The 26,277-nt window shown below is 37.5% G+C and overlaps 1 protein-coding gene and 1 long non-coding RNA gene across 2 annotated transcripts in view; one reads left to right on the top strand and one right to left on the bottom strand.

The window, feature by feature from the left end:
* The window catches only part of PPFIA2 (PPFI scaffold protein A2), a 509,952-nt gene that overhangs the window by 59,615 nt on the left and 424,060 nt on the right, over positions 1-26,277 (top strand). The window lies entirely within an intron of this gene.
* Positions 3,980-26,277, bottom strand: part of LOC145546829 (uncharacterized) — a 41,307-nt gene continuing 19,009 nt past the window's right edge. Inside the window, exons 2-3 of the long non-coding RNA XR_014083319.1 lie at positions 4,892-4,951; positions 3,980-4,763 (exon numbers count right to left, since the gene is read on the bottom strand). This is a non-coding gene — a long non-coding RNA (uncharacterized LOC145546829). The remainder of the gene's footprint in view (positions 4,764-4,891; positions 4,952-26,277) is intronic.

The following is a 26,277-nucleotide window of genomic DNA, read 5'->3' as shown; positions in this document are numbered from 1 at the left end:
AGCCACCAGGGAAGGGAAAGAAGCCAATCACAAAAGATTACAAACTGTATGATTCCATGTATATGAAATATCTAGAAAAGGAAAAGCTATAGAGATGGAGAGTACACTAATAGCTTCCTAGAGACAGAGGTTGGAAGAGGGTGCTTGCTATGACCAGCACATTCTCTTGGCAAAACTCTGTTAGCCTTACAGAGTTTCATTCAGTACTCCGAAGTCAGGTGGGCCTTAGGAGGCATCACTATGAACAGAGCTAGTGGAGGTGATGGAATTTCAGTTGAGCTATTTCAAATCCTAAAAGATGATGCTATGAAAGTGCTCCACTCAATATGTCAGCAAATTTGGAAACCTCAGCGGTGGCCAGAGGACTGGAAAAGGTCAGTTTTCATTCCAATCCCAAAGAAACGCAATGCCAAAGAATGTTCAAACTACCACACAATTGCACTCATTTCACACACTAGCAAAGTAATGCTCAAAATTCTCCAAGCCAGCCTTCAACAGCACATGAACTGTGAACTTTCGGATGTTCAAGCTGGATTTAGAAAAGACAGAGGAACCAGAGATCAAATTGCCAACATTCACTGGATCACAGAAAAAGCAAGAGAGTTCCAGAAAAACATCTACTTCTGCTTCATTGACTATGCCAAAGCCTTTGACTGTGTAGATCACAACAAACTGTGGAAAAGTCTGAAAGAGACGGGAATAACACACCACCTGACTTGCCTCCTGAGAAATCTGTATGCAGGTCAGGAAGCAACAGTTACAGAATTTGACATGGAACAACAGACTGGTTCCAAATCAGGAAAGAAGTACATCAAGGCTGTATATTGTCACCTTGCTTATTTAATTACATGCAGAGTACATCATGAGAAACACTGGGCTGGATGAAGCACAAGCTGGAATCAAGATTACTGGGAGAAATATCAATAAACTCAGATATGCAGATGACACCACCCTTATGGCAGAAAGTGAAGAAGAACTAAAGAGCCTCTTGATGAAAGTGAAAGAAGAGAGTGAAAAAGTTGGCTTAAAACTCAACATTCAGAAAACTAAGATCATGGCACCTCATTCCATCACATCATGGCAAATAGATGGGGAAACAGTAGAAACAGTGACAGATTTTATTTTGGGGGGCTCTTAAATCACTGCAGATGGTGACTGCATCCATGAAATTAAAAGACACTTGGTCCTGGGAAGAAAAGTTATGACCAACCTAGAGAGCATATTTAAAAGCAGAGATATTACTTTGCCAACAAAGGTCCGTCTAGTCAAAGCTATGGTTTTTTCAGTAGTCATGTATGGATGTGAGAGTTGGACTATAAAGAAAGCTGAGCACCGAAGAATTGATGCTTTTGAACTGTGGTGTTGGAGAAGACTCTTGAGAATTCACTGGGCTGCAAGGAGATCAAACCAGTCTATTCTAGGGGAAATCAGTCCTGAATATTCGTTGGAAGGACTGATGCTGAAGCTGAAACTCCAATACTTTGGCCACCTGATGTGAAAAACTGACTCACTGGATAAGACCCTGATGCTGGGAAAGATTGAAGGTGGGAGGAGAAGGGGATGACAGAGGATGAGATGGTTGGATGGCATCACCGACTCACTGGACATGAGTTTGAGTAAACTCTGGCAGTTGGTGATGGACAGGGAGGTCTGGCGTGCTGCAGTCCATGGGGTCACAAAGAGTCGGACATGACTGAGTGACTGAATTGAACAGAGGTTGGAAAATGAAGTGGCTGCAGGTGAGCACTAGGGATCTTCTTGTGATAATGGGAATATTCTAAAATTGTATTATGGTGATGAGTATATAACTCTATCCATTAAAATCATGGCACCACATACTTAAATCAGTTTAATTTGGTCATATTTAAATTATTCCTCAATGAAAGTGCTAGAAAATATCTTTGTATGGCTTTCGGTCCTCAGAAACTTCACTGAAAATAAGAATCACAATGCTCGTTGCCAATGACATCTTTATCTCTGGATATTTCAATTTCATATTTTTAATAATCACCTTAGATAACTTATATAATTAGATTTGAAAACACTAATAAATTATTAATCTTCTTGCTAATGCTAATGCTAAGTTGCTTCAGTTGTGTCCGACTCTGTGCGACCCCATGGACAGCAGCCCACCAGGCTCCTCTGTCCACAGGGTTCTCCAGGCAAGAATCCTGGAGTGGGTTGCAATTTCCTTCTCCAAATTAATCTTCTTACTATATCTCAAAATCTGATCTCAAATCTGCCTCTCTTCCTCCTCATATTCTGTTGACTGCCTCATAACTTAAAATACAAGTCTAAATTTCTTATTAATGCCATCTTACTCAGTGTCATTTCATGTATTTTCTTCTCCAAATGCAATGTAATCTCTTGAGAATATAGAGATTTTATTTTATATCTCCATATCTCCCCAAATTACTAACACAGTGCTAAGCCTTGCTTTATCGATGGTTAACAGTTGTTAGATATTTGAAGAGGTTCACCTGGGTTAGAGAGAAAATCAAACTGTGAACACCATAAGCACAGGGAGAGCACCTGTCATTTTCACAACACGCTTCTCAGATTTGAATGCTATCAGTTCAGTTCAGTCACTCAGTCGTGTCCGACTCTTTGCTACGCCATGGACTGCAGCATTCCAGGCCTCCCTGTCCATCACCAACTCCTGGAGCTTGCTCAAATTCATGTCCATCAAGTCGGAAATGCCATCAATAACCTTGAGTGCTATATGCACCTTAAATCAAAAACAGTGGTGACATGAGACCATGGTTTTATCTAGGACAAGTACTGATCATTTTTAAGCTGGGAGACACTGTATTCCTACCCTTAACGATATTACATATTTTCAGAAGATACAGATTCCTAATCAAAACGTATATGTTACAGAGAGGCATGTGACTAGTAGTAATAAGGTATATGTTACAGAGAGGCATGTGACTAGCAGTAATGGAGCACACAGGGTAGATGTTTAGGTTATACTGGGGAGTTATGGGTACTTTCCTTTATAGAAATGAAAAAGGTAAATGAAAAATATCTCTCCCTTCCAGGAATGCTTAGTTTATTTAAGGTGAATGATGATCAAACCTATATTTATGATGATGTATGATAGATGTTTGACAATGATGGAAGTATGCAGATAATGAACAAGGGCAAAAATCTCAGAGTAGTGGAATAGTGGGAGGGAAGCACATTGATCATGTATTATATTAGTTGACTCCCTGAAATGTTTTATTTTGGTCTCAAAGAGTCCAATATAAAATAAAAGTTTTAAAAATAAAAAATAACATGACAAGGGGAAATATAAAAGAAACGTCTGGATTAAAACAATCCCATTTAAAAAAAGAATTCTGAAAGTAATCACTTTATTTCTTTTTTATATATAGTAAGATAAAATCTTAGAAAAGTATGTTTTCTCTCTCACATTACAGGTAAGTATTAGAAGCAGGGTTTAAATACAGGTTTCCCTCATTGTTTTATCATTTTATTTAATCATTTCAAAATTTTATTTATTATGTTAAGGACACAATATAAGATGTTAATTTTTTTAAGTGCACAGTACAGGACTGTTAACTATAGGCACAATGTTGTGGAGCAAATCTCTAGAACTTATTCATTTTGCATAACTGAAACTTTCTACTATTGTATCTTTAAAATGCAATCTCTCTGAAAGCACTTAAGATTTAGAGTCAAAGATAGTAGAGAGCCTGTAATGCGGGAGACCTGAGTTTAATCCCTGGGTTGGGAAGATACCTGGAGGAGGGCATAGCAACTGACTCCAGTATTTTTTGCCTAGAGAATCCCCATGGACAGAGGAACCTGGTGGGCTACAGTCCATGGGGTTGCAAAGAGTTGGAAATGACTGAGCGACTAAGCACAGCAAATAGTCAAAAGCAATATTAAACACTTGGTACTTACTAGTAGTTTTCTGGAAAACCTATTTAACTGGAAACTTTATTAAAGTAAAAAAATTCTTAATGCGGATATACTTAGAACCATAATTTTATCTGTATCATCATCATCATAAATTTAATATAATCTACATAATCCTTATATAGAGACCTCAAAGGGATTGCTGTCTTAATTTATAACATCTCCTCAGTAAGAGATTGTCAAAAATACAAGATCAGCTATAACTATGAGAATTTTTTTCGGATGCTCTGAGCTGATTTTCAACACAGTTTGTGATACATGTTTCGCTGATTTTTTCCACTTTGAGTCACATACTATCCTTGTTCAATTTTGGTCTGTTCTTGGAAATTGCTTTCTTGTATATTGCTTTTTTTATGCTTTGTGGAAAATGTTCACATATCTACACCCACAATTATTTAAAGTTCAACTTAAATAGATCTTTATCATCTCTCAAACTAGTTTAAATGGCTTTCCTGGTGGTTCAGTGGTAAAGAATCCTCCTGTCAATGCAGAAGATCAAACCAGGGTTTGATCCCTGAGTTGGAAAGATGCCCTGGAGAAGGAAATGGCAACGCACTTCAGTATTATTGCCTGGAAAATCCAACAGACAGAGGAGTCTGGCAGGCTACTGTCCATGGCGTCACAGTCAGGCAAGACCTAGCAATGAAGCGTAAGCATGAGCACACTGTTGAGACGCTTTTCTCAAAGTCAGAATCATACTATGTATAATTTTGTATGCTGCTTTTCTCACTGAACTATTATGAGCAATTTTTCCTGTCTTCAAATTTTCTTTCCTTTTTCTCTGGTGCTTCCTTTTTTTCTTGCTTTGGGTGTTGAACTAGGTTTCTTTGGTTTATTCTCTGCAATATATGACAAATACAAATTATTTGTAATCAAACTAGTGGATCCTGTTTTTCCTCAGAAAAAAATCACCTATATTTCTTTATTTAGCAAATTAGAGTAATTGTATCATTTTTGCACAACTTACAAAGTAGAAGGATTGAATATTTCTGTATTCTTGCTCTTCTCCTGTACTGAACTTCTCCATCTATGTTAACATAAATTCATATTATTAGAAACTTTTATATAATACTTCAATGTATATTGTGTATTGGATCACAGCCTTATTGTGGTGAAGAGGCTTCCATAACTCAGTGAATCTATGAGCCATGCCATGCAGGGCCACCCAAAAAACACAGGTCATAGTGGAAAGTTCTGATAAATCCTGATCCACTGGAAAAGGAAATAACAACCTACTCCAGTATCCTTCCCTGGAGAACCCCATGGAGAGTATGAAAAGGCACAAAGATAGGATGCCGGAATATGAGCCCTCCAGGTTGTAAGGTGTTCAATATGCTACTGGGGAAGAATAGAGGGCAATTACTAGCAGCTCCTGTAAGAATGAAGCAGGTGGGCAGAAATGACGCTCAGCTGTGGATTTATCTGGTGGTGAAAGTACAATCCAATTCTATAAAGAACAATATTGCATAGGAACCAGGAATGTTAGGTCCATGAATCAAGGTAAACTGGATATAGTCAAGCAGGAGATGGCAAGATTGAACATCAACATCTTAGGAATCAGTGATCTAAAGTGGACAGAAATGAGCAAATTTAATTCAAGTGACCATTGTATCTACTACTGTGGGCAAGAATTCCTTAGAGGAAATGGAATAACCCTCACAGTCAACAAGAGTCTGAAATGCAGTACTTGAGTGCAACCTCAAAGAAGACAAAATGGTCTCAGTTTGTTTCCAAGGCAAACCATTCAATATTACAGTAATCCAAGTCTCTGCCCCAACCACTAATGCCAAAGAAGCTGAAGTTGCCCAGTTCTATGAATACCAATGACACCTTCTAGAATTAATATCTAAAACAGATATCCTTTTCATAATAGGGGATTGGAATGTAAAACTTGGAAGTGAAGAGATACCCAGAATAACAGTCAAGTTTGGCACTGGAGTACAAAACGAAGCAGGGCAAAAACTGACAGAGTTTTGTCAGGAAAACATGCTGGTCATGCTGAGTGCATTTTCCAACAATCCAAGAGATTCCACACATGGACATCACTGGATAGTCAATACCGAAATTAGACTGATTATGTTCCTTGCAGTCAAAGATGGAGAAGTACTATACAATCAGTAAAAACAAGACCTGGAGTTGACTATGTGTCTCAGACCATGAGCTCCTTGTTGTGAAATTCAGACTTAAATTGAAGAAAGCAGGGAAAACCAATAGGCCATTCATGTATGGCCTAAATAAAATCCCTTATGATTATACAGTGCAGGTGATAAATAGATTCAAGGGACTGGACCTGGTAGACAGAGGTGAAGAACTATGCATGGAGGTTTGTAAAACTGTACAGGAGGTAATGACTAAAACCAAACCAAAGAAAAAGAAACACAAGAAGGCAAAGTGGTTGTCTGAGGAGGCTTTAGAAATAGCTGAGGAAAGAAGAGCAGTGAAAGGCAAAGGAGAAAGGGAAAGATATACGCAACCGAATGCAGAGTTCCAGAGAATGACAAGGAGAGATAAGAAGGCCTTCTTAAATGGATACTGCAAAGAAATAGAAGAAAACAACAGAATAGGAATGACTCTTCAAGAGATCTCTGCAAGAAAACTGGAGATTCATCAAGGGATTATTTCATGCAAGGATGGGCATGATAAAGTACAGAAATGGTAAAAACCTAACAGAAGCAGAAGAGATTAAGAAGAGGTGGCAAGAATACACAGAAGAACTATACAAAAAAGGTCTTAATGACCTGGATAATCATGATGCCGTGGTCACACATCTAGAGCCAGACATCCTGGAGTGTGAAGTCAAGTGGGCCTTAGGAAGCATTATTATGAACAAAGCTAGTGAAGCTAGTGGAAGTGATGGGATTTCAGCTGAGCTATTTCAAATTCTAAAAGATGATGCTGTGAAAGTGCTGCACTCAACACATCAACAAAGTAGGAAAACTCAGCAATGGCCACAGGACAGGAAAAGTTTGTTTTCATTCCAATTCCAAAGAAAGTCAATGTCAAAGAATGTTCCAACTACCATAAAATTTTGCTCATTTCATATGCTAGCAAAGTTATGCTCAAAATCCATAAAGGTAGGCTGCAGTAGTATGTGAACCGAGAAATTCCGGATGTTCAAGCTGGGTTTCAAAGAGATAGAGTAACCAGTATTCATGGGAAATGGCCAATATTCATGGAACCACAGAGAAAGCAAGGGAGTTTCAGAAAAACATCATTTTCTGCTTCATTGACTATCCTAAAATTTTTGACTGTGTGGATCAGAACAAACTGTGGAAACTTCTTAAAGAGATAGGAGTACCACTTTACTTGTCTTCTGAGAAACCTGTATGTGGGTCAAGAAGCAAGAGTTAGAACCATAGAACAATGGACTGATTAAAAATTGAGAAAGGAGTACATCAAGACTGTATCCTGTCACCCTGCTTATTTAACTTATATACAGAGCACATCATGTGAAATGCTGGGCTGGAAAAGCACAAGCTGGAATCAAGATTCCCGGGAGCAACAACAATAACATCAGATATGCAGATAGGAAAGGAAAGTGAAATCGCTCAGTCGTGTCCAATTCTTTGCAACCCCATGGACTATAGCCTACCAGGTTCCTCTGTCCAAGGGATTTTACAGGCAAGATTACTGCAGTGGGTTGCCATTTCCTTCTCCAGGAGATCTTCCCGACCCAGGGATTAAACCCAGGTCTCCCACATTGTAGGAGGATACTTTACCATCTGAGCTACCAGGGAAATCTCCGGATATTCAGATGATACCACCCTTATGGAAGAAAGTGAAGTGGAACTAACAAGCCTCTTGATTAGGGTAAAAGAAGAGAGTGAAAGAGCTGGCTTGAAACCCAAAGTTCAAAAAACTAAGATCATGGCATCTGGTCCCACTAGTTCTGTTCAGTTCATTTGCTCAATCATGTCCGATTATATGCAACCCCATGGACTGCAGCACAGCAGGCTTCGCTGTCCATCACCAACTCCCAGAGTTTACTCAAACTCATCTCCATTGAGTCAGTGATGCCATCCAACCATCTCATCCTCTGTCATCCCCTTCACCTGACTTCAATCTTTCCCAGCATCAGGGTCTTTTCAAATGAGTCAGTTCTTGGCATCAAGTGGCCAAAGTATTGGAGTTTCAGCTTCACCATCAGTCCTTCCAATGAATATTCAGAACTGATTCCCTTTCAGAGGGACTGGCTGGATCTCCTTGCAGTCCAAGGGGCTCTCAAGAGTCTTCTCCAGCACCACATTTCAAAAGCATCAATTCTTTAGTGCTCAGCTTTCCTTATACTCCAACTCTCACATCCATACACGTCTACTGGAATAACAACAGCTTTGACTAGATGGATATTTGTTGGCAAAGTAATGTCTCTGCTGTTTAATATGCTATCTAGGTTGGTCATAACTTTTCTTCCAGGAGCAAGCATCTTTTAATTTCATGTCTGCAGTCACCATCCTGTTATTTTGGAGCCCAAAAAAATAAAGTCTGTCACTGTTTCCATTCTTTCCCCATATATTGGCCATGATGTGATGGGACCAGATGTCGTGATCTTAGTTTTCTGAATGTTGAGTTTTAAGCAAACTTTTTAACTCTCCTCTTTCATTTTCATCAGGGGCTCTTTAGTTCTTCTTCACTTTCTGCCATAAGGGTGGTGTCATCTGCATATCTGAGGTTATTGATACTTCTCCCAGCAATCTTGATTCCAGCTTGTGCTTCATCCAGCCTGAAATTCTCATGATGTACTCTGCATATAAGTTAAATAAGCAGGGTGACAATACACAGCCTTGACGGACTCTTCCGATTTGGAACCAGTCTGTTGTTCCATGTCAAATTCTAACTGTTGCTTCTTGATCTGCATACACATTTTTCAGGAAGCAAGTCAGGTGGTCTGGTATCCCCATCTCTTGAAGAATTTTCCATGTTTGTTGTAATCCACACAGTAAAAGGCTTTGGCATAATCAATAAAACAGAAGTAGATGTTTTTTTGGAACTCTCCCGTTTTCTATGATCCAACGGATGTTCTCAATTTGATTTCGGGTTCCTCTGTCTTTTCTAAATCCAGCTTGAACATCTGGAAGTTCACGGTTCACATACTGTTGACGCCTGACTGGGAGAATTTTGAGCATTACTTTGCTAGCGTGTGAGACGAGTACAATTATGCAGCAGTTTGAGCATTCTTTGGCATTGCCTTTCTTTGGGATTGGAATGAAAACTGACCTTTTCCAGTCCTGTGGCCACTGCTGTTTTCCAAATTTGCTGGCATATTGAGTGCAGCATTTCACAGCATCATCTTTTAGGATTAGAAATAGCTCAACTAGAATTCCATCACCTCCAATAGCTTTGTCCATAGTAATGCTTCCTAAGGCCCACTTGACTTCATATTCCAGGATGTCTGGCTCTAGGTGAGTGGTCTTTCCATTCTACTGTTTTCCTCTATTTCTTTGGATTGATCACTGAAGAAGGCTTTCTCATCTCTCCTTGCTGTTCTTTCAGTTCAATTAAGTTCAGTCGCTCAGTCGTGTCCAACTTTTTGCGACCCCATGGACTGCAGCACACCAGGCCTTCCTGTCCATCACCAGTTCCCCGAGTTTATTCAAACTCATGTCCATTGAGTCGGTGATGCCATCCAACCTCTGATCCTCTGTCGTCCCCTTCTCCTCCTGCCCTCAATCTTTCCCAATATCAGGGTCTTTTCAAATGAGTCATCTCTCCGCATCAGGTGGCCAAAGCACTGGAGTTCCAGCTTCAACATCAGTCCTTCAAGTGAACGTTCAGGAATGAATTCCTTTAGGATGGACTAGTTGGATCTCCTTGCAGTACAAGGGACTCTCAAGAGTCTCCTCCAACACCACAGTTCAAAAGCATTAGTTCTTCGGCGCTCAGCTTTCTTTATAGTCCAACTGTCACATCCATACATGACTACTGGAAAAACCATAGCCTTGACTAGGCGGAACTTTGTTGACAAAGTAATGTCTCTGTTTTGTAATAAGCTGTCTAGATTGGTCATTCTTTTTCTTCCAAGGAGTAAGTGTCTTTTTATTTCATGGCTGCAGTCACCATCTCCAGTGATTTTGAAACCCAAGAAAATAAAGTCTGCCATTGTTTCCACTCTTTCCCCATCTATTTCCCATGAAATGATGGGACCATATGCCATGATCCTAGTTTTCTGAATGTTGGGCTTTAAGCCAACTTTTCACTCTCCTCTTTCACTTTTATCAAGAGGCTCTTTAGTTCCTCTTCACTTTTTTCCATAAGGGTGGTGTCATCTGTATATCTGAGGTTATTGATATTTCTCCCAGCAATCTTGATTCCAGCTTGTGCTTCATCCAGCCCAGTGTTTCTCAACATGTACAGTGCATATAAGTTAAATAAGCAGGGTGACAATATACAGCCTTGACATACTCCTTTTCCTATTTGGAATCAGTCTGTTGTTCCATGTCCAGTTCTAATTGTTGCTTCCAAACCTGCATACAGATTTCTCAGAGGGCAGGTCGGGTGGTCTGGTATTCCCATCTCTTTCAGAATTTTCCACAGTTTATTGTGACACACACAGTCAAAGGCTTTGGCATAGTCAATAAAGCAGAAATAGATGTTTTTCTGGAACTCTCGTGCTTTTTCGATGATCCAGCGGATGATGGCAGTTCGATCTCTGGTTCCTCTGCCTTTTTTAAAACCAGCTTGAACATATGGAAGTTCACGGTTCGCGTATTGTTGTAGCCTGGCTGGGAGAATTTTGAGCATTACTTTACTAGCGTGTGAGATCAGTGCAATTGTGTGCTGGTTTGAGCATTCTTTGGCAATGCCTTTCTTAGGCACTGGAATGAAAACTGACCGTTTCCAGTCCTGTGGCCAAATTTGCTGGCATATTGAGTGCAGCACTTTCACAGCATCATCTTTTAGGAGTTGAAATAGCTCAACTAGAATTCCATCACATCCACTTGCTTTGTTCATAGTGATGCTTCCTAATGCCCATTTGACTTTACATTCCAGGATGTCTGGCTCTATGTAAGTGATCACACCATTGTGACTATCTGGGTCGTGACTATCTGCTATTCTTTGGAACTCTGCATTTAAATGGGTGTATCTTTTCTTTTCCCCTTTGCCTTTCGCTTCTCTTCTTTTCACAGCTATTTTTAATGCCTCCTCAGACAACCATTTTGCCTTTTTGCATTTCTTTTTCTTGGGAATGTCTTGATCCCTGCCTCCTCTACAGTGTCAGGAACCTCCATCCATAGATCTTCAGGGACTCTGTGAGATCTAATCCCTTGAATCTATTTGTCACTTCCACTGCTTAATTATAATGGGTTTGATTTAGGTCATATCTGAATGGTTTAGTGGTTTTCCCTACTTTCTAAAATTTCAGTCTGAATTTGGCAATAAGTTCGTGATCTGAGCCACAGTCTGCTCCTGGTCTTGTTTTTGCTGACTGTATAGAGCTTCTCCTACTTTGACTGCAAATAATATATTCAATCTGAGTTCGGTATTGACCATCTAGTGATGTGCACGTGTAGAGTCTTCTCTTGTGTTGTTGAAAGAGTTTGTTTGCTATGACCAGTGCGTTCTCTTGGCAAAACTCTATTAGCCTTTGCCTTGCTTCATTTTGTACTCCAAGGCCAACTTTGCCTGTTACTCCAGGTATATTCTGACTTCATACTTTCGCATTCCAGTCCCCTATAATGAAAAGGACATCTTTTTTGGGTGTTAGCTCTAGAAGGTCTTGTAGGTCTTCACAGAACCGTTCAACTTCAGCTTCTTCAGCATTACTGGTCGAGGCATTCACTTGGATCACTATGATACTGAATGGTTTGCCTTGGAAACAAACAGAGCTCATTCTTTCGTTTTTGAGATTGCATCCATGTACTGCATTTCAGACTCTTGTTGACTATGATGGCTACTCCATTTCTTCCAAGGGATTCTTGCCCACAGTAGTAGATATAATGGTCATCTGAGTTAAATTCACCCATTCCAGTCCATTTTAGTTTGCTGACTCCTAGAATGTCGACGTTCACTCTTGCCATCTCCTGTTTGACCACTTCCAATTTGCCTTGATTCATGGACCTAACATTCCAGGTTCCTATGTAATACTGTTTTTTACAGCATTAGACTTTACTGTCATCACCAGTCACATCCACAACTGGGTGTTTTTTTTTGCTTTGGTTTCGTCTCTTCATTCTTTGGAGTTATTTCTCCACTGATCTCCAGTAGCATATTGGGCACCTACCAACCTGCGAGTTCATCTTTCAGTGTCCTATCTTTTTGCCTTTTCATACCGTTCATGGGGTTCTCAAGGCAAGAATACTGAAGTGGTTTGCTATTCCCTTCTCCAGTGGACCACATTTTATCAGAACTCTCCACCATGACCCGTCTGTCTTGGGTGGCCCTACATGGCATGGCTCATAGTTTCTGTGAGTTATACAAGGCTATGGTCCATGTGATCACATTGGTTAGTTTTCTGTGATTGTGGTTTTCATTCTGTCTGCCCTCTGATGGATGATAAGAGGCTTATGGAAGCTTCCTGATGGGAGAGACTGAGGGGGAAACTGGGTCTGGTTCTGATGGCTGGGGCCATGCTCAGTAAATCTTTAATACAATTTTCTGTTGATGGGTGGGGCTGTGTCCCTCTTTGTTATTTGACCTGAGGCCAAACTGTGGTGGAGGTAATGAAGATAATGGTGACCTCCTTCAAAAGGTCCTGTACATGCACTGCTGCATTCAGTGCCCCCAACTGTGCAGCACTTCACGGCAAACCGAAGGGGGGAAAAGTGGAAGCAAGGACAGATTTTCTTTTCTTGGGCTCCAAAGTCACTCTAGATGGTGACTGCAGCTATGAAATTAAAAGATGCTTGCTCCCTTTAAGGAAAGCTATGACCAATCTAGACAACATATTAAAAAGCAGAGAATCAGTTTGCTGAAAAAGGTCTGTATCATCAAAGTTATGGATTTTCTAGTAGTCATGTACCTATTTGAGAGTTCTACCATTAAAAAGGCTGAGCGCCGAAGAATATATGCTTTTGAATTGTGGTGCTGGAGAAGACTCTTGAGAGTCCCTTGGAGATCAAAGTAGTCAATCCTAAAGGAAATCAACCCTGAATATTCATTGGTTGCTGACGCTAAATATCCAATACTCTGGCCACGTGATGTGAAGAACCAACTTATTGGAAAAGACCCTGATGCTGTGAAAAATTGAAGGTACAAGGAGAAGGGGTCAGCAGAGGATGAGATGGTTAGATAGCATCACCAACTCAATGGACGTGAATCTGAGCAAACTCCGAGAGATGGTGGAGCACAGAGGCATCTGGTGTGCTGTAGCCCAATGGGTCGCAAAGATTGGACAGAATTTTGGGACTGAAAAACAACACATATTGTGTATAATTGCATTCAAGGCTGCAATTAAGTGTTTTCAGTTCAGTTCAGTTGCTCAGTAGTTTCCGACTCTTTGCGACCTCATGAATCACAGCACGCCAGGCCTCTCTGTCCATCACCAATTCCCTGAGTTCACCCAAACCCATGTCTATCGAGTTGGTGATGCCATCCAGCCATCTCATCCTCTGTCGTCCCCTTCCCCTCCTGCCCTCAATCCTTCCCAGCATCAGAGTCTTTTCCAATGAGTCAACTCTTCGCATGAGGTGGCCAAAGTATTGGAGTTTCAGCTTCAACATCAGTCCTTCCAATGAACACCCAGGACTGGTTTCCTTTAGGATAGACTGGTGGGATCTCCTTGCAGTCCAAGGGACTCTCAAGAGTCTTCTCCAACACCACAGTTCAAAAGCATCAATTCTTCGGTGCTCAGCTTTGTTTATAGTCCAACTCTCACATCCATACATGACTACTGGAAAAACCATAGCCTTGACTAGACGGACCTTTGTTGGCAAAGTAATGTCTCTCCTTTTTAATATGCTGTCTAGGTTGGTCACAACTTTCCTTCCAAGGAGTAAGCATCTTTTAATTTCATGGCTGCAGTCACCATCTGCAGTCATCTTGGAGCCCAGAAAATAAAGTCGGCCACTGTTTCCCTATCTATTTCCCATGAAGTGATGGGACCAGATGCCATGATCTTAGTTTTCTGAATGTTGAGCTTTAAGCCAACTTTTTCACTCTCCTCTCTCACTTTCATCAAGAGCCTCTTTAGTTATTTTTCACTTTCTGTCATAAGGGTGGTGTCATCTGCATATCCGAGGTTATTGATATTTCTCCCGGCAATCTTGATTCCAGCTTGTGCTTCCTCCAGCCCAGCGTTTCTCATGATGTGCTCTGTATATAAGTTAAATAAGCAGGGTGACAATATACAGCCTTGACGTACTCTTTTTCCTGTTTGGAGCCAGTCTGTTGTTGTGTGTCCAGTTCTAACTGTTGCTTTCTGACCTACATACAGGTTTCTTGAGGCAGGTCAGGTGGTCTGGTATTCCCATATCTTTCAGATAAATGCCACTTATGTTTAATATATTTGAATATTTGTATCATTCCTGAATACATCATTTATATATTTTTATAATTTTACCTTTGATTTCATTTCTTGGCTAGATGGAATGTAATCTTAAGTAAATTTTCTATGAAAGATATTTGAATGGTGGTATATTTTCTCAGTCCTTACATATTCAACAGTTCTTTTGACTTTTTATATGGTAAAATTTCATATATATTCATCATATCATGTTATGACATAGGTTTTAATAATTGATTTTCATTATTTATCATGTTGTCTGAAATCTTTTATAACTGCTCTTCATGTACCATTTGGCCACCAACTCTTCAGAGTGGTGAGTAGAATCAGAAACAGAAATGATAGCCATTGTTTAAAAACTTATGTTCCAGAGACAGTTCTAAGGACTTTGCATACATAACACTCAATAGGAACCACTACTCTATGGACCAAAAGTACTATTATTATTCCTCTTTTACAGGTGAGGAAATTGGCATGGAGGTTTCATTCACCTTCTTCAGGTTGCAAAGGTAGTGTAAGTCAGGGTTCCGTTTCTAACAAAGTCTAATTTCTGAACTCTCACACTGACCATCAGTCTACATTGATATATTCATATATGATATACAAATTTTGGTAACTATTTCAAACTTATCCCCAAAGGAAAGTTTAAGGTTTTTCCTGTTAAGATATTAGCAAAATAAAGCCCTGTAGCAAACCTGAGACACTGAGGACTATAGACTCTAGACCATGATATACAAAACAAGCATTGCCTATGAAATTTGAAGTTTAAATTTCTAGTTACATCAATCTAGCCAACCTCTCTGTGCTTCAGATTTTTCACTTTTTAATAGTTACTAAGGTTCACATCCAAAGCCAAGAAAGATCATCAAAAAGGACTGAGCCTCCAAATTCAAGTATTTCACATTGTCATGTGGAGAAATGCAAAGAGACACTGGAAAGTTCCAGTTCCAGGCTTAGTTCTCCCAGACAGACCAGAGATAGTTTTCTTTTAAGTGCTGAATTCAAAGAAGAAAAATAGAAAGGGGAATGAAAGAGAGGACAGCAGCCAGCACCAGTCCACCGGATTAGCATCCAAAGCAAGACTTCTGAAGACAAAAACTGAATTTAGCTGAGCTTTGTAGCAGTGGTGGCAGTGATGTTAGTCAATGGAAATGGTGGTTGTTTCAGTCAGAGTTAGCAGGTCCAGGAGGTCTGGAGCTACAGAGATTGTTGACTTTTTTTACTATCATTAAAGAGTACCATTTGAGTGTATAACAATTTCACTGTGCTTTTTAAGAAAATTTGCGTTAGTTAATGGTATCTATTTTTTACCTTAATTATTTATAATCCCAGGGAAAGTAACAACTGTTTTACACTAGAAATTTCTCAGAAGCAAAGCCTGTATCTAGTTAAACTTTGGTATGTCCAGAATTTTACATTATCTAGCATATTGTATTAATAATTTTCATGTGAATTTTTGGTGAAGTAGCGTGGGCAAAAGGCAGTTTCTCTGAAACTCAGAGAAATGAATAGAATTAGAGATTTCAAGTACAAAGATATGTTTCAAGAAACTTTGCTTGAAATAGGAAGGTACAAACAGGTGGTAGTTGATAGGTAAAGTGGAATCAAAAGAAATAAATATTTTCTTTTCTCACAGATAGAATAACAGGATTTTTTATATTGTTGATACTGATGGAAATAACCTCCAAAAATCTGTAATGTATGAAGATGGGGGGGCCTTCCTGGAGTTACATCTTTAAGAAAGTTGTGGGAATGGGAGAATATATAGCATTTTACATAGATGAATACACAGGGTTTGTTTGTTTTTTCTGTGATAGTAAATGAAAAGTTAAAGTAGGTCAGTAGAGATGCTAGAGAGCCTGTGAAAATTTCTCTGCTGGTTGCTTCAATATTCTTAGTCCTGTAGAGAGTAAGGCAATCAATTAAGACTGAATATGGGTGATAAGTTGAGGATAGAAGAATAGATGTGAAATACTTTTCTAAGAGAAAAGTATTCCTTTTTTCTTGATTAGAGTACTCAAAAGGTTATCTGTTGTGTTTTTTTCTTTTTTTCTCTTCACCTTACTGACTTTTATTTGGCTTGTGTGTTGTGGTTAGTTGCTCAGTAATATCCCTGTCTTTGGACCACATTGACTGAAGCTTTCCAGGCTCCTCGGTCCATGGGATTTCCCAGGCAAGAATAATCGGAGTGGGTTGCAACTTTCTTCTCCATATTTGGCTTATTAGCTCTATAATATTTATGTTTCCCTATTCATCAATTTATTTTTTGTCATTTTCAAATACTTTGTTCTCTCACCTGTAGCTTTATTATCTTGTTCTTTTTCTAACTTTATATGTTGGATGTTTAATTCAATTATTTTCAGTTTTTCTCATTATTTTGAGTACTAAGGATTTTTTTTCCCTGAGAATTAGATGGTTTCTCATCAATAGATTCTGATATGCAGTGTGCAAAATATTAGTAGGCTGCAGTTTTTAAAAATTAAATAATAGAGTAAGTAGTTTTGAAATTTTCAGATGAAATAGTTTTGGCTACTTTATCTAGTTTTATTACTATTTTTATTTTTAATATATTCTGATCAGAAAATGGGGTCTCTACTAGTGCCAACTTTCAAATTATTGGTTTTTTAATATTCTTATATGGTAAAACTTGTGAACTTTCTAAAGCAATTTGGGGAAAAAAACTTTATGTTATTGTTTTCAAGGTAAAAATTAATGAATATATTATGTAGACCTATCTTTTTATGCAATTCTTCTAAATTGTTATTTAATTTTGGTACAGTTGACCTCACATGAATTGAAAAAAGGCTGAATTAATTATATAGGAAAATTAATAACATTTTGACATTTTTAATAACTACAGAGCTTTCAAGTTATCAGCCAGGTATATCAGCCAACTGTCATTTTGAAACATAGTTAAGTACAACAATTGACAATAACTGTTAACAATGTCAAACACAATCTTTTAAAAGAAGATATTGTACAAATCTTTAGTATTATTTTTAAGATTATTCAAATTTAGAGATAAACAGTTGTGGCTAAACCAAAATATAACTGAAAATACTCTCATATGAAATAAGTTATAGTTTTCTTTCTTTCTAATATTTGCAGATAACTCCATTATTTAAAATAAGCAAAGCAATAATATGAAATTCCCTAAAATGTACTTCAATCTTAGACATTTTAGTTGACAATTTAGATAAAATTAACATAAAATATCATTTATAATTCATCTCATTGAGAAATGTCTTTAATTTTATCCTCTAATTTGTGCTTTCAGGTATAAAGCAACTTAAGTGGCAGGAATTATCCCATTGTATTATGAAAAATTTTCTCAATGAGCTGCTTTATAGACAAATTCTAGAGAGTGTTTTTATTTCATAATTTGCATTATAATAGATAATTTTTGCAAAATAATGCACTCAACTGGCAGCTCTTTAATGTGTACAGAGAACTGTATTCTATTAAGCTATAACATGATTTTTTTTACAAAGAGTAATTATTTCCTTGGACACCTGGAGACTGTGTTAGAATTAAAATACCAATGACAGAATAGGTGATTGTATTGATAGATAAGACTTGGTCTCATTGATTTTCCTAAGTACATCAATATGGACAGTTTTCAACAGAATGATAGTCTTTGGTCACTGTTTTCATGAAACTAAAAAGCAAATTATTAACATTTTATTAACATTACTTTATATATTTAAAAGAAATTGTAGGTGTGCTGTATATTATTTCAATTAATCATAACCATAAACTGAGGCAGCTTGTGCAATCTTGCCTGTGTATTTTCTGTGGACTGACAATGCATGTCCTTATGTTTTCAACTGCAGGCAGAAAGGGTGCAGTGAATTAGTATTTCAAAGTGTTAATTATAGGTTTCAAAGAGGTTGCGTGGAGTTATGGTACAGTGAAATATGAGGCAGGCAAGGAAAGGCACAGCATATTTCTAACCTTTGTGTTCCTGAACATGTTTGCCTATATGCTTTAACCTGTACACATGGGCAACTAAATTTTTAATTGAGGCTAGGCACAGATGATAGAAGGTTATGTCCTCAGGCTAGATTCTGTTGTTTGGTGTTACGTAATGCCAATGGACATGTGATTCATGTGTTTTGGAGACTGGACAAGTTGAAGAGGTAATTAGTATCCTTTATGTTTGACACGAAGCACTCTGTGAACTATCAGAAGAGAAATTTGGAAATAAATCATGTCATGGCAAAGCAGCAACAGTTTTGATAAGCATCACATAGGCAAGGTTTTCAGAACAGAGATCTTCCTATGTGGGTTGGAATGAAACAATCTATAAAATCTGTATGTATCAAGACCAAAATTTTGAATAAAAAATTCCTCCATAGAACCAGAGCTTGTGAGATGGTATCCTGATTTGTCTTTGGGGAGACAAGGAGAAGAAAATATAGTAACTATTTCTTAAGAGATTTTTCTGTGGGAAGCTGAAGTTTCATAAAAAGTGAGATGGGTGCTCTTTCTCTCATGTGGTTCTGTGATGTTAGACAATCCTTTGTTGATAAATAAGGAATTAAAAGAAATGTTTTTGAAGCAAACTACGCAAGCATCGTTACTTTTTATCTTCAAATATTCCAGAAAGTTTAATCTCAGATCAAGCCAGTTTAGATTTGGTAATAAGATATATGTACATTGTGAGAATTCTCATGTGACTTGATGGACAGTGAATCTTGTTTAGAGAAAAGTCTATATTAGAAATGGGTTGATATATATGACATCAAGTTCTTATTGCTGATTATTGTATAGTGAATTCTAGTTCAATTCAAATGCAAGGTTCAAGATATCACTTGATTTTTGGTTAAGATCAAACTTTGCTGGGAAGTAGGTGCTGGGGAAGAGAGTGAGGGTGTGTCATATCACTGAACTCTGTCTGGGTTATACCTGCTCTATACGTTACACTATCTCTATGAAGTTCTGCAGAACATTGTTTTAGAGACAAATACCATAAGAAAGCTTTCTCTGAAAAATGGGTATTTCCCCTTCTGGACAATAGGAACAATTATAAAGCACAGATCTAAACTAGTGACCTGCATCTATCACTACAGATATATTCTGTTTTACTACACATTGTTTTAAATAGTAAAAATAGCTAATATGTATTGAATTCTTATATCAGATACTCTATTATCTCACCGAAATCCTTGAAAAACCTCTATAAAGCTGATATTATTGTTCTTCCATATGAGGCCTAGAGAGAATGATTGTCCTGTCCACGGAAAAACAATAGGAAATGATGACGTCAAGGCATGAGTTCCAGCAGTCTGATCCCAGAGCTAATTTTTTACTTTAAACTGCTAATTATAGGTTAATTTCCGAGCTTCAAATTTGGGACATGTCACATAAAGTCTGAAATTATAAGTCTCTAAAAAATTGGGCAATCTGGTGACTAGGGTCTGCATTTCTTCATGGAACCAGTAAATGTGAGAGGAGCACCAACTGGCCCTTTAGACCTGTTTTGGCAGTGCTCTCACAGGGGTAGCTCACAGGGGTTGAGAGTCTAAATAATAAAAATGATCGTGTTCTCCTCTTTGTTTTGGTCACCAGGATATTATTCAGAATGATGTTTGTGACTAGTAATTTTCCCCCCTCTGGTACTGAATTTTAATCTTCATAGTTCACTAAATTTTTGTGTGCATTTATTTTTAGGCATGTCAAAGCTTCATAGGATGTTTTGACTACTGTGCTGAATTTCTTCTGTAATTGTATAAAGGCCTTGGGATTTAAACATAAATTTTGTCATAAATAATTTAAATAGATTGGCATTGAAGAGTATTAGAGCTTCTATAGTTCAACCATGCTATCCTTAAGTATATGAAGTTTATGTAACTAAAAAATTATGTGGATGGTATAGTACCAGTGCTACATATGAGATTATGAATAAAGTGGTACAGTTGCTTTTAGGAAAGACTTGTAATAAAATAGTATTTTTCTAATGGTAAAATGGTGCAAAATATGCTTTGTGAGGCCCTCAATTCTTCTGAAATTATGTCTCAACAACAGTTACCTAATCATTCAGAGTACTCTTGGTGATCAAATTGTCACTAAATGTGTATATGTGTGTGTGTGTACTTATTAACAGGAATGACGTCAACATGTACTAATAGAATAAAATTCTGCAAGAGTCACTCTACTAGATATAAAAAACCTAGTAACCAAAAGCTCTGTCCAATTTCAGCTCTGTCCAAATTCATTTAAAAATGCATTAAAGAATGCAAAAGAGCTTAGAACACATGGAAAACATGTTCCCCCTGCTGAGGGGACAGCAAAATGGATCAGTGGAATTTTTCTAGGAAAATCTCTGGGATCAATGTGAAAGAATATCCAAACTTGGCTTCATCTACACCTGTATCCCTATTTCACTTTTTTCTTTATCGCTGAACTAATGTAACTTCTAATAGCAACAGCTGAGCAATAAAAACTGTCAATTTGTTTTTCTTGATAGGGTGTCAAGATTTATTCATTAATCAACTTCCTGTTTCTCTTTCCAACTTAAGGTCTATGGCACATTTTATGTGCCAGTTCTAATTTATTTAGTTTTATTTCCATACAGAAACATTTTTTTTTTCTTAACATATAATATTTTATCATTTTTGTGAGCTTTCATTGGCCAGAGATTTTTGCTTATAAGTAACAAAAGTTGATTCTGGCTAGCTAGACCCAAAAAAGAATTTATTGAAAGTATGCAAGGCAGTGTAGGGTCTCAGAAAGGAAACCCAATAGTTAGGTCTCAGAAAGAATACGAACCAAGGAAAATCCAGGGATGTGAGCAGGAACAAAACAATAGTTAATGGGGTGTTTGCATATGAGTTCTATCACCTTCAATTCTTTTCATGCCAAAAGAATTTGGCAAATTCTGTTCAAAATTCACATACCCAAGTGAAAGAACTGAAGCTGCCCAAGTTGAATCACAAGCTCACATCATGGCCATAAGGGATCAATAGTTTAATTCAAGGTCCAAGTGTCTATATTGGAGGGGACAGTGTTCCAAAGAATTTGAAGTCTCATTAACAGAAAAAGGGAATTAATGCTGTGCTAGAAAATCCATAGATAATACTTCTGCTGTAGTCTTAAATTTCTCCATTTTAGTTCCATTTATATGTATATAGATCTTAGCCAAAGAATTTATTCTGTATATGCATTTGACATGCAGACACAAATGTATTTACTGCCAGTAATTTCAACCCATTTTTCCTCCAAAAAATATTTTAAAATCAGTTAGAGCTTTTTCTAGAACCATTTCTCTTTCTAATTAAAGAATCCTGTTGAGAGCAACTGTCTTCACAGAAGAGAGTAACAATTAGGGATTTTATTCTATTTGAAATTTAAGATGTGGGCATGTGTAGGCTATGCTTTCTCACCAATTATATCACAGATTGGTTCACAGGAATCATATTTAACTTCTTAAAAAGAGAATGCCAGACTATGTTTAAATTGCATTAAGTTTTCTTGAGATTACTAACTTTAAATACATTAGAATGGTTACAATTTGTTAATAAAACAAAAATACTTTAACTGTAAGGAAAGGAAATAATGCTCTTTAACACTCAAATACTCTTCATATTTAAAACAGGGTATTTAAATAAATTAAGCTAAGTATGTCATGATGTTATTTATCAGAAACACCCTATTTTAAACGTCAGTGGACACACACACTATTTTGAAATGACTTTGTCCCACCAAGATATTAAAATATATACAGTTGCAGGAAAGTAATGAATTTTTAATTCAATGACCCTTTTAAGATCTATGGTTGAATGTTGATTTAATATTGATTTAATTAAACTCATATAGATACAGGTGTTCAGGTAAAAATTTTAACTCCTCCACATGCATCAGTGTGCCAAATTTCTCTCTGATATCATTGGTATCGCAACATGTTTTAAAAAAAAGAAGCAGAAGAAGTGTGACGCAGAGATGAAAATTAGGCTTCTTTTCCAAGGACATCTCCTCAGTAAGGCATAATCACCACACTGAGAAGTTTTTAATGGCAAATAATCAGGAAGCACTATTAGGATGCGAAATGTGTATTAGGGGAGAATTAACATCAGAGTAAGATGTGGGCTACTTACAGTAAATAGTAAATGTCTAGAAACTTAAGACATTGTGTTTCAAGAAAACAAAGTATGGTTTTGCACTGGAGCATATAGAAGTGTTTTGATTTAATAGAGGCACTGGATATAGTAACTCTATATTAAGCAAAAACAACATCAGAGAGCTGAAAAATATTTCTATGAAGGTTAATACTAATGAAATGGAATATTTCTCTCCAAACTAATAGAAGCGACAGGATATCATTAGTGTTATTGGGTATTCATATGCAGTGTTATTTTCAAAATACTTTATAACTGCTGCTGCTGCTGCTAAGTCGCTTCAGTCGTGTCCGACTCTGTGCGACCCCATAGATGGCAGCCCACCAGGCTCCGCCATCTGATTATCCTTCAAGGGTAGTCTGCTGTTCTCCGTTCATCAACTTGAACATAAAAAAATACTTTGGACTTGATGGAACTGGCAATTTATGGAGCTATAATAATCCTGGCAGTAACTGACCACTGCATGTAAGGAAAATATGGCCTGCTTGCTTGAAACCATTATCACTATTTTTCTTCCCCAAAGTGATGGAATTACAGCTAGAATAAATGCCAAGCTAATGTCAGACTGTGAGCATTCATTCTCTGTATATCAGCCAGCTAGCTCTCATCATCAACAGTTTTGCCACTGATAGGATGACATTATAATTTTAGACTTAAACAAATGGAACCTATATATAGAAACGGTTTCAACATTTATAGCAGAATTTCCTTCAAATATATTAGATGGGAAGTTGTTTTTCATACACTTCAGAATTCTACTTTTGCCTTTTATCTTCAGTGAGATTTTTCCACTATAGAAATTCTCTAAAATTTAGGAGTCAGACCAGAAGGCTTTGAGAGCCCTTCTGTTTCTAGCCATGATGCAGGTAATAGAACTTGGTGCTTTTGTTCTCTTAGTGTAAGAGATTAATATCCTACCATGATCTTCAAGGCTCCATACAATCTGTTACCACCCCTTTCCTCTCTAGCCTCAGCTCCTATCTCTCTATCCATTCTTAACTACTTCGGCCACATCCACCTTCTCACTCTTCCTAGAACATTCCAAGGCTAGTTCTATTTTCATTTAATGTCTTTCTTCTTTCAGATAGCTACATGTCCATGATTTGTAATGTCCTCATATCTCTTCTCAAATTTCACATTATTGTAGAGGCCTTCCTCGACCACCCTAGCTGAAAGCAATCATTTCACCAACTTCAGTATCTGTCCTCCTCCACCCACACAACCATGTATGATCCGACATATTAAATGTTTATGTGTTTAGTGTTCGTCTCTCCCTTTTAGTGGATGGTGATGGTTCCTTGGCCAGATCCCTCTACTGACCTCTCCCTGATGGGCCTATCTCCTTATCTTAGGAGAATTGCTCCCAGGTTAAATAGGAGCTGTCCTTCTAGTGAGTCATGCTCACCTCAAGACACGAATAATGAAGTCCAGTTCCCTTCCTTCAAGGTGCAGCAACTGTGTGCATTCCTACTTCAAATCTTTTCAATGGGATCAATCTGAAACCAGTATCCAGCTGAAACTATTATTCTGCTCAGTTTTTACTTTCCTACAAAACCTTCCTTCCTCCATTGCCCTCTTCTTCAGGCTCTTGCTTCTGGAGAACTTGATCCAAGACATCCCTCTGGAATGTAAGCTCTCAGAGGTTACAAAGTTTGTCTCCTATATTCACTGCCATACTCTCAGCACCCAGGCTGGCACTATAAGTGCTTAAGTGATTTTGAACGACTGTTTTGGACTTGAAGGCCCTCATTATTTTATGTAGAGCAACACCCTAGGTGGTTAGAACATTCACTCTGCATTGGGTGAAGACAATTAAGACAATGAAGACAATTATATAACAAACAAACAAAACGTCCACCTTGCAAGCATCTTAAAATTCAATTAGAAACAGTTCATTAACATAAATCTTTACTAATATTTTCAACCAACATTGCATTTTCTGAAGTTCTATGATAATTTAAGCCAAACTTAAACCTGTGAGTCAAATACAGTCCTGTTTTGTCCACAAGATAAAAAATGCTTTTTACATTTTTAAATGATTCAAAAAGATCGAAGGAGAATATTATTTTGTGACACATGGATATTGCATGACATTCAATTTTCAGTGCCCATAGTTGCATCAAAACACAACCAGAACCATTTATTTATGTATAATCTATTGCTACTTTCATGATACAAAGGCAGATTTTTTAGTAATTGTAGCAGAGGTTATATGGCCCACAAATCCTAAAATTTTACTATCTGGCTCACTGCAGAAAACATTTGCTGATTGTTTTCTTCTTCAGACCTAGACTCTCATGATGTCTCACTATCTCTTGGAGTCTTACAAGCATTATTTCAGATCATGAAATGTCTTTAGTTCAATAAGACCTATGACATACTTTGTCATATCATTATTTTCTGCCTTAAGACAAACTATTCTTTCCTTGAAGAAGCTTCACTCCATTCCTTGTTACCAGCTGCTACTTGTTCAGCTAGTATTCCTTCCTAGTTATCCAAAGCATTCACAACTGAATACATTTGCTGTCTTACCCAGGAAAACATCCCCAGCACAAGTCTTGCTAGCAGAAACAAGAAAAAAATAGAACACGAACAGAAGACAGAAGACTCCCATTTGTGGCAGTTTTCTTCTAAGAAGTCTTTATTCTTGTCATGCGTGTGTCCCACAATACTTCATTCCAAAATAAAACTAACTTTATCTGTATCTCCTCTAACTTGCATTTCTTAGATCACCTCTATTTTTCTTCCTATACAGTATATAGAGAAGAAAAACAGCACATTTGTGTGTGTGTGTGTGTGTGTGTGTGTGTGTGTGTGTTGGCTTTCTAAGAGGTAGTTTATTATCTAGTTGAAGAACTGTTAGGTGAGAAAGAGAATTTCAAACAGTAACCATGGATTACATTTTATATTAAAAATAAATGTCTTGGCAGCTTTCGGTACTGCTTTATGATTTAACTATCTCAGTAGTAAGACCATGATTCTAATGAGTTGAAAAGGATGAGCTAATTTTCTTTAAGCTAATTAGCTCTCTGTTCTTTGGTCACATAACTTGAATTCAGTGAAATGTTTTGCTGGTCCATTTCTTCATTGAGATAGAAAATGTCAATTGAAGGAAAAAGCACAAAGTAAGATCAGTGAGTTTCAGTGTTATAGTGGGACCTCACTGAGAACTATAACCTGGGAGACACTCTCTCAGATAGATATGAGCAACTGTTCTGAAGAGGTGGGGAAGGAGCAAGTATATATATATAATATTTTGGGGGGGGGTATCTGGGAAGTACAGGTAGTCAAGCATAAAGCAATTACTGTTAATCATAAAGAACAGATATCTCAAGTTAATGATTTTAGTGTTTTTCTATGTATGAGAAGATGCAAGCACCTAGGGTCACTGAAATTCTCCCCTAGATATGCATCTTATCTATGGGTCCCTTTATCCAAAAACACAGAATGCATCCTATTTTTTTTCATTCTAAAGTCCCCTCAGGGAGTACTGGCAGTGGGTGACTGAAGTGTGTTGTGACTTAACCCTGTGTAGAGGAGAATGATCAGTGACACTCTTTGTTTTTTTGTTTATGAGAATAAGGCAACAGAGTGGATGAAATCGGTGAAGTTTAATTACATAGCTTATAATCATATTCTAGAAGAAATCTTATTTTATATAAGAAATTTATATTACATTTTAATATTTATGAAATGTTATTCTAGATCACATGTTGATAAATACAAAATCAAAGTTAAAAGTGAACAATTAGTCATTATTATTAAGGCTATGACAAGCAATACTAAACCAAATGTTTT

Source organism: Giraffa tippelskirchi, chromosome 4, assembly GCF_054371585.1.
Source record: "Giraffa tippelskirchi isolate mGirTip1 chromosome 4, T2T-mGirTip1v1.2.pri, whole genome shotgun sequence".
NCBI lineage: Eukaryota > Metazoa > Chordata > Mammalia > Artiodactyla > Giraffidae > Giraffa > Giraffa tippelskirchi.
The sequence above is the reverse complement of the archived record's forward strand: the minus strand, read 5'-3'. Positions and strand labels throughout refer to the sequence as shown.